Here is an 11,685-nt window from a genome sequence, read left to right on the forward strand (position 1 = left end):
AACAAACACATAGAGACAGAGATTGGATTGGTGGTTACCAGAGGGGAAGAAGGGAGGGAGGAGGGTGAAACGGATGATTAGGCACATGTGTGTGGTGATGGATTGTAATTAGTATTTTCGTGAACATGATGTAATCTATGTAGAATTAGAAGTGGAATGATATATACCTGAAATTTATACAATGTTATAAACCAATGTTACTGCAATAAAAAAAATAAAAATAATTAAAAAAATGTATATGCTCATTTGCATCTCCACAATTATAAAGCCCAGGTTTAAAATAAGCATCTAAGTACATCCTGTACTTTTTAAATTGCCCACAGCTTACTTGTTATGCTTTTGCAAGTACCATCTTCTTTTTTATACAATTGCAACTAAGAGGTAGTGAGCATGCATTCAACTAGCATAAGCATATGCTCATGTACACATGTGGGCAGTGCTCAGGAAAAGTGGCCCACACCCAAGCCATCGCCATGGCCACGCACCAATAGTCACCCTGCAATTATTTAGATCACCTTACCTCAAAGAGTCTCTATTAGTCAGGGTTCTCTAGAAAAACAGAACCTATGGGGTATATATAGATATATATAGAGAGATTTATTGTTAGGAATCGACTCAGGCAATTCTGGAGGCTGAGAAGTCCCACGATCTGCTGTCTGTGAGCTGAAGGCCCAGGAAAGCCGGTGATGTAGCTCAAGCCCAAACCCAAAGGCCTGAGAACCAGGGGAGCTGATAGTCTTAAACCCCTGCTTGAGTTTGAAGGCCTGAGAATCAGGACCGCTGATGTCTGAGGGCAGGAGAAGATGGATGTCCCAGCTGAAGCAGAGAGCAAATTCCCCTTCCTCTGCGTTTTTGTTCTATTCAGGCTCTCAACACATTGGAAGATGCCCACTTGCATTGGTGAGGGTCCTTTTCTTTTTTTGTTGTTTTTTTTGGTAAGGAATATTGGCCCTGAGCTAACATCTGTGCCAATCGTCCTCCATTTTGCATGTGGGACGCTGCCACAGCATGGCTTGATGAGTGGTGTTTAGGTCTGGGCCCGGGATCTGAACCTGTGAACCCCAGATTGCTGAAGTGGAGTGTGAGAACGAGGGTGCTCTTCTTTACTCAGTCTGCTGACTCAAATGCTAGTCTCTTTTGGAAACACCCTCACAGACACATGCAGAAATAATGTTTTACCAGCCATCTTGGCATCCCTTAGCCCAGTCAAGTTGACACACAAAATTAACCACCACAGGGGCTGATTCTTGATCTTCTCAGGGGGCATCAGTGTTCTCAGTTTGCTCACTGGTAAAAATAGTACATAACCTGGGTAAAGACAGCATTCTGCGTACTGGCCTTTTAGAGAAAGTTGAAAGCTTGTGCCAGCACATATGTGAATGTGATCTCAGCTGGGAGAAAGTGCTCACTAAAATTTTCAGGCAGAGAATGAAACTGTTGTTTGTCTTTGCGGAGAAAACAAACAGAGACTTGTGGCAAAGGTAAATGCATAAATGAGTGAACGATTTCATTGCGGAGCTTGATGATAAAAAGAAGAAAAAAAAAAAAGTGACTCACGAACTTGCATTTGCGGCGGATACTCTTTTCAAGCCTGAACATTCTCATTCAACACAAAGGCAAAAATAAACATTTTTAATTGCACTTGATTTGATCACAAATAAAGATGAAGTTTGAGAGTCGGATAAAGGCAGTTGGCTGTGAGGACTATGAGTCATTTAAGACTCACTAATTACCTGCACTCCAGATTACCTCCATCCTGCATACAGCGTTGAAAGAGCCCCACAGTGCTCGCTTCGGCAGCACATATACTAAAAAATTGGAACGATACAGAGAAGATTAGTATGGCCCCTGCGCAAGGATGACATGCAAATTTGTGAAGCGTTCCATATTTTTTTGTGACAACATGGATGGACATTGAGGGTATTATGCAAAGTGAAATAAGTCAGAGGGACAAGGTCAAATACCGTATGATTTCCTTCATTACGTAGTAGATAATAACAACAATAAACAAACACATAGAGACAGAGATTGGATTGGTGGTTACCAGAGGGGAAGGGGGGAGGGAGGAGGGTGAAAGGGATGGTTCGGCTCATGTGTGTGGTGATGGGCTGTGGTTGGTATTTGGGTGGTGGGCACAGTGTAGTCTGCGGGGAGATAGAAGTGTGGTGATGTGCACCTGAAATTTATACAATGTTATAAACCAATGTTACTGCAATAAACAAAAAAAAAAAAAAAAAAAAGAAAGAGCCCCACAGAAGCAGCTTCACAACAACTTGTGACATGAGCACTTGACCTCTTAACAAAGACACATTTATTGAGTTTGTATCAACTGAGTTTCAGTAGCCTGAAAATATTGTGCTGCATACCTCTTAGGTGTAATTCTGGCCTCTCTCCTCAGTAGCTACAGGGACGTTTGTTTAAGCTGTTTAAAAACAGAAGTTTTAGCTATTATATCTGTAAATCTGGTTTATAAATGTTATGACACAAAGACAGAGAAGAGAAATTGCTCCGATGGTGAATGCTTCGAGGGCTGTGTGCCGCCCCTGCGGCGCAGTCAGCTCCTGAAGCCCAGAGCCCCGCCCCCTGTCCTGTTGACGCAGCCCGTGGTTTCCACGGCTCAGCTGCACTTCCCCTGCTGCTTCCGCTGTCTTTTTCAAACTTGGGTAAGCAGCTCGCACGATGATCACTTCCTCTTTGTGATGTAGTGAAAGGAGTTCTTATTGACCCGGAAGTTCTTTGCAAAGTGCTCTTTAAAGTCTTTTTGGCCCAATTCGCAGTTTATATGGTAGGTACTTGATAGACGCTGGCTGTTGAACGTTGCTCAGCTGCTGGGTTTTGTGGGCTTCCCACGTGGGGTACTCGGGCTCTCCTGCCAGTGTTTGAAAAGCGTTCTTTTCATTGTGATACTCTTCTTTGACTTTGCTGGTTTTGAGTGCGTGGTATTTTTGGTCTCTGGCACGTTCTTTTTCCTGGGTTTCCAATAAGTGGCCTTTTAAATAGTCTCTAGGCTTCCTGTGGGTTTATTTGCTTGTTGTTGTTTTTTTTAATCTTGTCTTGTAACTCTTCCATTACATTTTTTCCCCTAACTAGTGTCCACATAGTGTCAAATTTCACTTTTCTAACATGGAATATCTATGCAATGGAGATCCTTGGTTTTCTCTCTCCCTGTGGGTAGTGGGGGAGGGGGAGGGGTGGGGTTGAAAGGAGAGAACTAACGTTTATTATATACACAGTATAGACTCTACATGTAATTTTGTTTAATCCTCACAAATGCTTATGCCCAAGATTATTTATAACAACAGCCAATATTTACTGAGCATTTACCACTTTACTAAAGACCCAGTTTTTGCTAAGTGATTTGCGTGTACTATCTCATTTGATTTTCATGACAACTCTATGGGGTAGATTATATTATTCCCACCATTTTAATGTAAGGAAGCTGAGGTTCAGAGAAGCCAAGTGACCTGCCCAAGGTCACACGGCTGGTAAGTGGCAGAAGTGGGCTTCACACTCAGTTCAAATCTTTGGCCGATGTGCACTTGGGCATCCTGTTAACAGATGCTGCCGCCTGGATTCACGACGGGGTGGCTGTGCTCCTTCCACTACAGCACCCCTGCCTCCTTCATCATCACATGTGATTAAATTCAACTTCAGAGTGTGTAACTTAATAGTCTTGCGACTACTGGCCCATGGTGAAAAGGTAATATCCCTACAGTGCCTCTAAAAATGTCTAAAGCCACGATATGACTGAACAACTGCAGGCATAAATGAATATTAAAAAAGATAGTCATATGATCTGGTTTATACTGAATTTTGAATAATTTGCAATGGGTTAGATGCTATTGATAGGCTCTTTTTGTACAGGATACAAAAGATTCACCAGCCCTGTTTTAGCCTGACCACATTCCCACTGGCCCATATTAGCCACATCTGTGAAACGGAGAAATTGAGCTTTTAAAGGATTCCAATTCCTTCATTCATGTATTCATTCATTCCCTCATTCATTCAACAAATGTTATATTTATTAAGTTCCAACAGTGTGGCAGGCACTGTTGTAGGTAATGTGGTAATGTGTAGGTAATAAACTGAACAAGACAGATGAAGCCCCTGTCCTCTTGGATTGTATTCTAAGGGTGACAAGAGCCATTGGAAGGTTTAAGCAAGGGCTCATGAACTGTTCTAATGTATGTTTTAAAAGGATCACTGGCTGCTGGAGGGCAAGAGCGGAGGGAGGTAGACTAATGGAAGGATTTTGTAGTGGTCTGGGCCAGAAATCTTGGAGGCTTGGATGATCAGGGTAATAGAAGTGGAAAGAGTGAGAAGAGGCTGAGGTCAGGATACATTTTGAAGGCACAGCCAATGTGATTTTGCCAACAGATGAGCTGTGGGGAGTGAAAGAGAGAGTTGAAGATGGTGCCGAGTCTGGGCTGGGCAGCTGGATGAACGGAAATGCCATCTTCTGTCTATGGGAACCCTGTGGGAGCAGCAGGTTAGAGACTTCTGTTTTGACTACTTTAAGTTCGACATGTCCATCAAGTGCATTTCCGGGAGCTATGTCAGGGAGGTTGAGGATGCGTGGGTCTGGAGCTCAGGGGGAAAGTCAGGTACTCTTGGCGGTTGACTTCCCCACCCCATCCCAGGTCATTCAGAGGTAGACAAACTGGGACCAGAGCTAAGGTTTCCTGCTTCTTCCATTCGGCAGCGATTGGCCCCACCTCACATGGACCTGTAGGAAACACATGTGGTTTCCCTGGCATGCCCTCTTCAGAGGCACCTGACCCCCCCAGTGCTCCTCACATTTCCACAGAAGAAATTCTCAAGATAGAGGATGTTGCTCCCAAGGCTCTGGAAGGGGGGCCCAAGGGCCAGCTGGAAGACAATGTGCTAGATTACTTCTCTACCACCACTCTGCTGCCTAAATCTGTGGTATAATGATAGTCAGTAATTTGTGGTGTTCACAGGGGCTGGGCACTGTTCTAAGCACTTTAATATATCATTAATCCTCACAACAATCCCACGTGGAAGGCACTCATTAAGTCCATTTCACAGACAGCACACTGAGGCACAGAGATGGCATGTAACATGAGGCCACCAGGCTGGCCTGGCCTGCCCTCCGTTCTGCTGGTCCTGATGAGGTCCCCCCTCCTCACACCTGCCTCTCACCCTAGCCCCGTTCACCTTCCTAGTTGAAGCCTGGTGCAGGTGGTGGGCTTTCTGCTTAGTGCTCAGGGCCTGGTTACCCTCTCTCACTCCTGTAGAGCTGACGGAGCCCCGGCCCAGCCCTCTGCTATGGGGTCTTCAGTCACATCCTGGTGGAGAAAAGGCGAGGCCCACTTCTCTGCTTGACCTCTGAAGCACTTCAAGAAATCTCCCGAGTTTGCCTACAAGGTGTGACTGAGGAAGTTTCCAGTCCCAGGAACAGAAAGCCCCATGGTTTCCTGTACTGCTTAGAGCTCATCGCCTGGATGGACCAGTGCAAAAGCTTGCCGGCTGACCCTCTTGTTTCTGCTGGATCACTTCTCCTTTTGGGTCTTTTAGTAGCATATAAACATTTTCTTCATGTATCCTTGTACACTTTTGGTCAAGTTTATTGCTAGGTATTTTATCTTTTTTTGTTGTCTCTTAAATTAAAAAAAAAAATTTTCCGCTATATCTACTAACTAGTTGCTGTTTTATATATATATATATACACACACACATATATAAATACATATGTGAAAACAACTGATTTTGTATGTTTATTTTGTATCCCACTAGGATACTGAACTCTTACTGTTAGCAGTGAATTTTCAATTGATTTTCTTGGGTTCTATAGATATAGAGTAATATTTTCAAATAATGATAATTTCAGCCTCTTTTAAAACACGTTTTATGCTTTAATCTCTTACTCTTTTCTGACTGTGTTGGCTAGTACCTCCGGGATAATATTAAATAATGGTGGTGATAGCCAGCCTACTTGCTGCTTCTTGAGTTTAGTGCGACTGCCTCTCGTCCTCCCTATTAACTCTACTCTAGGCATGAAATAGATCATGTTGAGAAGGATCCACATATTCCTACTTTATTGTGTGTTTTGATCAAGATTGGTACATTGATTTTGTCAAATGTCATTTGAGTGTCTGTGAAGATGATTACATGATTTTCTCTTTAGAGCTATTAGTATGATAAATTATATTAATAGTTTTCCTAATATTGAATCATCTGGGCATTCCAGGAATGAACTCCACTTGTCATGATATATTGTTTTAAATGACCTGTTGAATTTAGAGTGGATATCCATACATGAGAGTGATCTATCGTTGGTTTGTTTTGTACAAGCAAGCTTTGACAGATTTTGTTATTATTATCATGTGGTTTCATACAAGGAATTTGAACATTTTTCCATTCTCTCAAACAGTTTGTATTAGAATTATCTGTTCTTTGAGGGTTTGGTAGAATTTCTCTATGGAACTCCCTGATGCCATCTTGGGGGTCAACTCTGACAACTTTCTCTCCTTTTCCTACAGAATAGGCCTCTTTTGTTATTCTCCTTCTTCTGGGTTAGTTTTATTAAGTTATATTTTCTTAGAGAACTGCCCATTTCATTCATATTAACATGTTGTAATTCTCTTAATTTCCTCTGTATCTATGGTTACTGTCCACTTATTTATCATTCTGTGTCTATGTACATTTGCCCTTTCTCTCCTGACTGGGCTAGCTAGCGGTTTGTTGGGAGAGCCAGATAATTAGCTGCAAAGAGCCTTATGTCATTTTATAGCTTGAGGTATCTTAGTAATTATCTAGTCATACCCCTCACTTTACGATAGTAAAACTCAAGATACTAGTCTTCTCCAAGGTCATACAGAATTAAATTTCTTAACAGCCAAATCAATGCTATATCTGTTATGCTTACCTTGAGAATAAATTGGAGTGCTAATAAGAAAGTAGACAAGTTTAAATGTATCAAAACTTTCTTGGTAGAAAGAATGCATTTTATAAATCTCAAGGTAAATAACAAAAGTATGATGAAAATTAAAGCACTATTTGAGAAGAGTTACCAAGGGAGTGGACTAGGAGGCGTGTTGAGAGTACAAGATGTTTATTAGGGAATGCTGCTGGAAGCCACACCTGTGGAATGGAGGGGAGGGAAGCAGGAGTGGGCAGAGGGAGAAGTGATGCAGGTCCAGTGACAACCTCTGGTGACTTCTTGGGCAACTCTAGGCTAGAATGTCCCTTCAGAGTTGTCCCCCACCAGGCTGGATGGCCAAGCCTCTATTCCTGCTTCAGACGGTAGTGGATGTGGACCACTCCAGAAGGGCTGTGAGCTCGAGTGCATCTGCCTAAAGACACATCCTCCAAAAAGAACTCACTCGTCATAAATCCCCTCCCTGGGAGTTTCATCAACCAGGGAAGATTGACTCTGATCACAGCAGCAGAGACTAGAAGTCCACACCACCCAGACACACTTTGTCACAAACTATCATACCTCCCATCTGATCTTCAAAAGGCCCGTTCATCTTCCCCCAAAACCATTAACTCTCGCCTAAGGGAGAGTACCCGCTACCTGCCTTCTCCCCTTTCCCCGTTAAGATGGTGTTTAATTCTGAATTCTAAGCCACCTCAGGGAGTTACTTAGTTTTCCCTGGGTATCTCCCATATACATGATAATAAACTTCTGTTTGTTTCTCTCTTGTTAATCTGTCTTTTATTACAGAGATCTCAGCTAAGAACTCAAAAGAGTAGAAGAAAAATTATTTTTCCTCCCCTACACTTCATAGTACTTCATACATTTTGCAATTATTTGTCTCTTCTCTTCTTCTCTCTCTCCTTCCTTTCTTCCTTCTTCCTTTTCCTTTTCTCCCTCCTTCCCTTCCATTTTCTCTCTCTCTTTTTATAAGCTTTAGGAGGACACAGCTGAAGGAATTGTGATTATCTTGTTCTTTGTCTTCAACACCTAACACAGTGCCTGTCATTAATATGTGCTCAGTAGGCAGTTGTTAAGAGAATGAATACATTAATAAGTGAAGGTTGTTTTCATGTGTGGTGTCATATTTCAATAGGGAAATTCATTGGGCCTCTTGTTTGCATTGGAGAACAAACAGGTTAGAAGGAAGTCTGGAGACCATTTCTTAGAAGGGTTGGTTATAAGAACAAGGGATATTTCATTTCAGAAAAAAGAAAAGTTTGGAGATAGATATTAATAGCCTTCAAATATAGGAAGTTTAATCTTCTAGAAAAGTGTTTTTCATCATAAGAATCATCTGAGAAGCTTGTTAAAAATATGAAATCCCAGGGGCCAGCCCAGTGGTGCCGTGGTTAAGTGTGCGCTCTGCTTCCCTGGCTGGGGGTTAGCAGGTTCGGATCCCGGGTGCACACCGATGCACTGCTTGTCAAGCCATGCTGTGGCGGCGTCCCATATAAAGTGGAGGAAGATGGGCACAGATATTAGCCCAGGGCTGGTCTTCCTCAGCAAAAAGAGGAGGATTGGCATCGGATGTTAGCTCAGGGCTAATCTTCCTCACAAAAAAAAAAAAAAAGAAAGAAATCTCAGGCTTTTCCCTGATCTTTGATAAGTTGGGTATGGGATAGAACTGGAGAATCTGTTTTTTTTTGTTGTTGTTTATTTGTTTTGTTTTTAAACAAGCACCTTTGGTAGTTCTTTATATCAGAAAATGTTGGGAAATGACATTTTATAAGAAGCAGTGTTGTTACTGTAGGAAAAACTAGGACTCACGGGCTGAAGCTGTAGAAAGGCAGACTTTGACTCAACATAAGGAACTTGTTTCAAACTAGAAGGGCACCAAAGTGGATGAGGCTGCCACTCTTGATGGATTCCAGCAGAGCCCATCAACCCTTCAGGGGCTAATCTTACAGTGGATCTTACAGGGGGTGAATGAGATCCACGCTAAAGTGGCTAAAATCTTGGGTTCAAGGAGATGCAGTCTTTTAAATGCTTAGGCTAACAGTTATTGTGAGAGGGGGAAAAGCGGGAAATAACAGTGATAACAAACAAAAAACCCACAAAAACAAAACCCACAAAAACCATGGGAGATTGTGGGGAGGGAAAAAGGAAGGAAACAGTAGATATAATTAAACCCTCAAAGGTCTTGAAGATCAGAGGAAACCTGACATTTTTAATATATTTAGAGCCACAGGACAGACAAGAAGGATGATGAAGTGAACTGCAGTATCAGTTATTTACCAGATTATCTTAAAGTGCAAGGGCCTCAGCAGTGAACATGCAGCATCATCTTGCATTTGCAAATAAAAAATTATGAGGAAATGGACTGCGAAGCAGTAGTTTCAGGGCCACGGGAAGACGAACTGGCCAGAAACTGTTCATCTGTGGTCTGTAATTCCCCAGGCAGCCCTGGAGGGGAGGAAGGAGTGTGGCCACTCTGACTTCCAGGCAGTGACAAGTCAGAAGCAAAAGGTCTGGTTTGTTTCTGGATCGCGGTGGAGGCTGCTATAGAAACAGAGGCTGGTTCTAGAAACTCACTCTAGACTGGCCTGAGGGAGGTTCAGAAAGGTAGGGGTGATTGTCGTCACTGTTTCTTAACATTTATTAAGTCACTCATGTATTACATATTATTTAATTCTCATAAAAATCCTGAATGGTAGATTTAGTCATCCTCATTTTACAATGAGGAAACTAAGGCTCTGAGAGATTGTATAACTCGCCCAAAGGAACATTGCTATTCCCTTAACAAGAGCCTATTGAGTATTTTCTAGGGGCTAGTAAGTGAAGGAGATTCCAGATTTGAACTCATATCTAACTCCAAAGCCCACATTTTTTTTTCGTTTTTAACAAAGGGCCAATTTTAACAATAAATAAAGTGCTGTTACAAACTTGTAAGAAAAATCCCAATAATCTAAAAGAAAAATTGGCAAAGGGCGTGAACAGGCAGGTCACTAAGAAATTAATACAAGTAAATTTAAGGACTAGAATAGGGTATAAAATTTTAAGGCTATCACAATAAAAGGAATGTAAGGAACAAACAATGGCATATTTTCTGGGGGACATATAAACTAGTGCAACCTCTTTGGAGGACAACTTGACAAGACCTATGAGAATTTTAAATGCACATTCCCTTTGGCCCAGAAATTCCACGCTAGGATTTTATCATATGTATGATAATATATATACATATATATGACTATATATATAAATATATACATACACACATATAAGCAAAGACGTATCTAAAGACACTCACTTTAGTGTTGTAAGAGCAAAATACTAGAAACAACCCAAATTACCTTCAATTGGGGACTTATTAAATAAATCATGGCCAAACATAAAGTGAAAAGAAATTTACAAAGCCCACACTTAGTTACTGGGTGATTCTGCCCCTCAATAATGATGAGGAGACCCAGTGATAGTCATGGCACCTGATAGAGAGATGTTGAGTTTTGTACTACTCATAGATCACTTGCAAATTTTGAGCCTTTCAGCAATACCGAGAAGCAGACAGAGCAGGTGTTTCCCCAACCTGTAGACGGACAAGGAAACAGAGGCTCTGTGAGGTTGAGTAAGCTGTTCAATATAATGGTGAGAAATGACTGAGGCCTGGAATACAGCTTTTTGGACTCTGCCCAGTGCTGTTCATGACACCCAGTATTTAGAAAATAGGCATCTGTGGAGGGAGTGACACCTTCCTCTGGGACAAGGGACAAGATCAAAGGGTTATTTTTAAGTTGATATGGAGAGGGCCCCCTTGGGATAGAGTCTTGACTCGCTCTGCTAGCAGAGTGGTTTCTTCAGCTCCTGGTGAAGCTTGCCCTCCTCTCCCGTCGAGGGGAGCAGACAGCTCTGGACACTTTCTCATGAATGTCCAAAATACTGAATGTCCAAATTAAAGGCAACTCTTTTTGACAGATAGCCCCTAATGTGACTCTTGCCCCTTTGGATATCCATAGAGGCTTAAACTTGATGTTTTTTGGCTTAAGACCAAAGAGAAGGAGAAAAAGAGTAAAGCTGAACCAATCTGGCCATTGAGGAAGCCATGTGGATGACGCTGTGGCTTCAGGCCTCAGAGCAACAGAATCATGTCCCATTTTCCTCTATGGTAAGGTTTCTAATCCTGGTTGCCCGTTGGGCCCACCTGGGAGAAGTGATGTTTTAGAGCAGTGCACATTAGCTCATGAAAACCAATTCTGAAATTTTCAGAAATTTTGTGAACCAGTGGTTGAATATACCCTTTTTTATTTTATTTTATTTTATTAATTTTATTTTATTTTATTTTATTTTAGAGGAAGATCAGCCCTGAGCTAACATCTGCCAATCCTCCTCTTTTTGCTGAGGAAGACTGGCCCTGGACTAATATCTGTGCCTATCTTCCTCCACTTTATATGGAATGCCGCCACAGCATGGCTTGCCATGCGGTGCATCGGTGCACGCCCAAGATCCGAACCAGTGAGCCCCGGGCCACCGCAGCGGAGCACGTGCACTTAACCGCTTGCGCCACTGGGCCGGCCCCGAATATACCCATTATTAAAAATCAATTATATAACTGTATAATTAATTAAATTATATTAAAGACAAAAGTAGTAAATACTCAAAACTCATCAATTTCTAATTATTTTACTCCTCTCTATGCTCTTGAGGTTTTTTACATCTATTGTATTTGTATGGCAGAAATACTATATAATGGTATGCAACTGCTCATCTCTTCCTGACTCCTGTGCTCAGTGAAGTCACGTTGTTAG

General features: G+C 41.9%; 1 long non-coding RNA gene and 1 other non-coding gene across 2 annotated transcripts; both read left to right on the plus strand.

The window, feature by feature from the left end:
- Window positions 1–1,784: 1,784 nt before the first annotated feature.
- LOC131421376 (U6 spliceosomal RNA) lies at window positions 1,785–1,893 on the plus strand. The gene has a single exon (XR_009223847.1). It is a non-coding gene; the product is annotated as a U6 spliceosomal RNA (small nuclear RNA).
- Window positions 1,894–2,698: 805 nt separating this feature from the next.
- LOC131421262 (uncharacterized) lies at window positions 2,699–5,713 on the plus strand. Its single transcript, XR_009223782.1, has 3 exons — window positions 2,699–2,785; window positions 4,378–4,489; window positions 5,259–5,713. It is a non-coding gene; the product is annotated as an uncharacterized LOC131421262 (long non-coding RNA).
- The last annotated feature ends 5,972 nt before the right edge of the window (window positions 5,714–11,685 follow it).

Source organism: Diceros bicornis, chromosome 24, assembly GCF_020826845.1.
Source record: "Diceros bicornis minor isolate mBicDic1 chromosome 24, mDicBic1.mat.cur, whole genome shotgun sequence".
NCBI lineage: Eukaryota > Metazoa > Chordata > Mammalia > Perissodactyla > Rhinocerotidae > Diceros > Diceros bicornis.